The following is a 5,121-nucleotide window of genomic DNA, read 5'->3' as shown; positions in this document are numbered from 1 at the left end:
TTTTTTCAAAGATTACATTTTTTGGAAATTCATTATTTTCTGCCGCCATCTTCTAACAGCCATAACTTTATTTTTCCATCGACATAGTTGTGCAATCGATCATTTTTTGTGGGACGTCCTGTAGTTTCTATTGATTTAATTTAATACAAATGACTGTTTTGAACGTTGTTTATTACATTTTTTTCTTGGAGACGAGGTGACTAAAAACTGCAGTTCTGGCGTTATTTTTATTTTCTGACTACATTCACCTTGCGGGGATGAATAATGCGTTACTTTCATAAATCAGACTTTTACGGACGCAGCGATATTAAATATGTATTTCATTATTTCGATTCTTTTATTATAAATAGGACAAAAGTGGGGGAGGGGTGCGGTTGTTTAAACTTTTACTATATTTCAATTTTTTTTAATAATTAGTAGAGATGAGCGAACGTACTCGGTAAGGCAGATTTCGCAATCGAGCACCGCGATTTTCGAGTACTTCACTACTCGGGTGAAAAGATTCGGGGGTCGCCGCTCACCCACAGCACCCCCGAGTACTTTTCACCCGAGTAGTGAAGTACTCGAAAATCGCGGCGCTCGATTGCGAAATCTGCCTTACCGAGTACGTTCGCTCATCTCTAATAATTAGTAAAATTAAAAAAAAAAAAAAAAAAAACTTATTCTACTTTTCTTTTAGGGCTGCCTGTCCACGGGCGATTGTTCACTGCGTTATCCGTAGTGATAATCCGGCCACAGGTAATGCAGTGAATGCTCTCCATAGCGTTGCTATGGAAAGCGCAGCCCCCTGACCACTAGTGGGGAATCATAGCGATTTTCCGCTCGCGGGATTCAAATGCTGCGATTTGCCACGATTCTCCACAGTAAGCCTGTCAGTCAGATAGGCTCAGCACGGAGAGATAACAGCTGTCCCCTACTCCCCGGTGCCGGCTTCTGCAAGATATCGCTACGCTCGTGGGCCGGAGGCCTAAGTCCCCATAGGAGACAAGAACTTGCGATGCTTTGATCGCTCCAGCAGTAGCATTACATCATATTGTGATCTGACAGGCATTCTATTAAGCCACACCACATGCGTGGCTTGATGGGCACTCTGCTCTGCAATGGCAGCCCTGTAAGAAAAAGACGACAACCGCATTGTATGGAGCGGGATCGACCCGGGATCCCCCTGCATACATATCCCAAAGCCGCAGGACGTAACTGTACATCCTGTGGCACTAAGGGGTTAAAAGGAGGAAGAACAAAAGAGACAGGTTGAATAGTGTTTTAAGGTTGAGGGGAGAGGGAATAAGGAAGAGGAGAGAAGGGATCAAAATTAATCTGGGACTGGGAAGTTAGTTCCTGACGGATGTTGTCAATTTTCTGTTTGAAATAAGTCATCTTCGAGGAAGAGAAAAGATGGAGGAAAACCAAAATCGAGCGTATTGCCATCTTTGTGTGTAGGGGGAGCTGTGAGAGGACAAGGGTGGAGCTGAGAGGTCAGCAATATGGATGTGAAAGTCACCCAGGATAAGAAGTAGGGGAGCCAGGCGGAAAACCCATCCAGAAACAGGCTCGGCGGGCCTGGAGGGCAGTGGAAGAGCACAACCCACATGGACATTGGACCAGAGTCTAAGGGCGTAAAGTGAGTGAGGGTACCGGGGGGAAAGACCTGAAAAGGTGCATTGTGGAGAGAGATTGCCTATTCCACCACCACACCTGTTCTCCAGTCTGGGAGAAGTGTAGCCCATGATAGGATACAGCAACGAGGGAAGCAGTGCCCGACTATTGGACCAGGTCTCTACGAGAGCCAGCAGATCTAGAGCTTTGGTAATGAGGTCATGATGAAGGGTGGGAAGTTTGTTGCAATCTGACTGTTCCAAGGCACACATTTAAAGGAGACAGGAGAGGGTGGCCAGTGAATGTTAACCAAATTTGGTGGGCTTCTTTAGTGGGGCAGATAAGAAGTTGGGCCGCGGTTATGAGAGATGTTCCCCGCAGCTAGTAGTAGGAGGATAGAAAAGGTGAGTAGATGGTAGAGAGATTTGCAGGAGCAACTTTTGTTTCACAGTGGAGTAAGATATTTAGGAAAGTGAAGAGTGTGTGAACTGTACAAGGGCAAGGGAAGGAGAGCGGGCTGATGGGCATGGAGCACACCGGAGGGGACAGTGGTTGTTCGTATGAGGCAGAGCGCTAACAGGAAAACAGAAGCTATAGTAATAGTAAGGGCTTATTCCATCATGTGTATATTTGCAATGGGAGGGGGTGGGACAGGGGCAGAACTTGGCTCCGCCCCCATCCCACCCCTCCTAATTGCAAACAGTGGCGTGGGGCAGAGATAAGGCGGGAGGTCAGAGCACTGCTCCCAGCTTTTCCAGCCTACTCCGCCTGCATAGAGGGACAGCGTATATCGTCCGGGCGTGAAAACCCAGCCGATACACGCACCTCTGAATAAGCCCTAAAAGGTGTGGAAATGCAATTTACTAAAGAAATGTATGTAGCAGACCTGTCTAACTACCATGGTATGCCCTGACACCTGGCCAACAATGACCTGTACCAGGCCCTTAACACGAGTGCCACTCCAAGACTACATCTACAGGGGTTATGTGCTTAGAGTTTTTACTTTAACGGTTAATTAAATTAATTAGCCGTAGCTCTAAGAACAGGAAGACAAATTTATAATACATACAGATCTGGATGTCTAATAAGAATTGAAACAGCTAGACGAGGGTTTATAGACAGCCTCGGGTCAAAGGGAAACAAGTAGACAGAAGAATATGCCTTAACCCGTTCCCGCTGCAGGGCGTAAGTTTACGTCCAGGCAGCCTGGTACTTCCCGCAACAGGGTGTAAACGTACGTCCTGGAGATAGCGCAGGATCACATATGATCCTGTGCTATCCCGCACCGGGAGCCGGCTGTCAGACACAGAGATGCGCCCCCTGCTGTTAACCCCTTCCCTGCCGCGATCTAAGTAGATCGCGGCAGGGAAAGAGTTCACAGAGGGAGCGGACTCCCTCTGTGTCTCCGGCCGGCTCTCGCGATAACATCGCGAAAGCCCGGCCTGTCACCATGGTAACAGGACGCCAGACACTGGCGTCCTGTATTGCCTATGCCTATGATCGCTGTATAAGCGATAAGGCATGGCAGAGCAGTAGCTCTGCCATGCCTTATGACAGCGATCATCAGGGCAGTGGTTAAAGTCCCCCGGGGAAACACAAATGTTGTAAAAAAAAAAAAAAGATTAAAAAAAAATGTAAAGAGTTTAAAAACCATTTTTTTAATGCTTTTTCTCAGATTAGCATAAAAAAAGGTAAAAAAAAAATAATAAAACCCCACATTTGGTATTGTCACGTCCGTAACGACGCATACAATAAGTTGCACATGCTTTTGACTGTGCACCGAAAAAAAACGCTAAAAAAACTGAAGCAAAATGCTAAATTTTAGCATTTTGCCTCACTAAAAACGCAATAAAAGTGATCAAAAAAGCCGTATGTACCCCAAAATGGTACCAGTAAAAACTACAGCTCGTCTCGCAAAAAATAAGCCCTCACAGAGCTCCGTACATCAAAAAATAAAAAAGTTACAGGACTTTGAATGCAGCGATTTAGAATAGAAGAAAAGATTTCCAAAAAAAAGGGTTTTATTGCAGAAAAGTGGGAAAACCTAAAAAAAAAAAAAGGAAGAATTTTGGTATCGTTGTAACCGTACCGACCCGCAGAAAAAATGGAATGTCTTATTTATGCTGCATGATTAACGCTGTAAAAAAAAATAATCTATGGCAGAATTGATGCGTTTTCTCTCCGTTATCATAAAAAAAAAAGTTTTACAATACAGTCAATGTACCCAAAAGTGGCACTGATAAAAACTACAGTTTGCCACGCAAAAAACAAACCCTTATACGGCCGCGTCGACGGAAAAATAAAAAAGTTATAGCTTTTGATAAACGGAGAAGAAAATCTGCCAAAAATTGTTGCTTCCTTAAGCCCAAAATAGGCCATGTCATGAAGGGGTTAAAATTGATCTTTGCAGCAGTGAAAATGATGATGCAGCAGGGATAGAATTAATACGGGGAAAACTGAAGCATACCTGTATAAGACGGAAAGAGATAGGTGGTGTTAACTATGCCAGTATTATGGCCAGGCCTGTAGAAAGAGCAAGCAGAGCCAGAATTATTACCTCCATCTCTTTTTATTGGGGCAGATTTATGAAGGGTTTTATGCTGCTTTCTGGCACATAAGAGTTGTACATTTTTGCAGTTTTCTGCACAAGAATTTGCAAATGTTCCCCCTTTTTGCACCAGACCCTCTACCTTACTAAAAGTGGATGGGGCTTGTTAGGGCATGGCCACGCCAACATATTTATGTATAATTTACACCAGAAACTAGTGTAACCTAGGCCAGAAATTTACACCTCGTCTGTACATTCATGAGAAGACGCATGGCGGAGCCGAGATGCACTCACTGCATGGAGAGGTGTGCGCCTCTTCATGTACTGAGCGCCCCATGGAAAATCATACTAAGCCTGGGGATGGAGATGCCGGGCTTAGTAAACTCCCCCCTTTTTGTCATGGCTCCTTGGAAATGCATACCTGCAGAACGCTGTTTTAAAAGGTCCCACGCCGCATGTAAATCATGGAAAGTGGTCCGGTGGAGCAGCTCTCGTCTGCAGGTTTTTCCCATCTGTCCACCTCTCTCATCCTATGGTACCAGGTCATCAACATAGCGCAGCAAATTTCAAGCCGCCATTGATCATCTCTCCTTTTTGTGGGCAGAATCCCTGTGCGGGTCTGTGCTGCGTGATATCCTAGGAGAAGTGGTGTGCATACGGGGAAAAACCTGCCTGCCCACTGGACCAGTCTGCATGATTTACATGTGGTGCGAAACTTTTTTTAAACAGCGATTCTCCAGATATGCATGTATAATGTTTTGTAAACAGCTGTTGGTAATAATTCTGGCGCTGTGCTTACTATGGTGAAGATTGAGGACAGGTTCCCTTTAAGAATTTCTGTTTTAGATCAGCTATAAAGTATAAATTACCCTAAAGCACCATCTAGTGGCCGAAATATTTAGTGCAATCATTTCCTTTTTAAGAGGTTTTATCATAACAGGTTACACAGAAATGAAAGTTTGACAAACTGCAACACA

This window comes from Eleutherodactylus coqui, chromosome 4 (assembly GCF_035609145.1).
Source record: "Eleutherodactylus coqui strain aEleCoq1 chromosome 4, aEleCoq1.hap1, whole genome shotgun sequence".
Lineage (NCBI taxonomy): Eukaryota > Metazoa > Chordata > Amphibia > Anura > Eleutherodactylidae > Eleutherodactylus > Eleutherodactylus coqui.
This window is presented reverse-complemented; position numbering follows the sequence as displayed.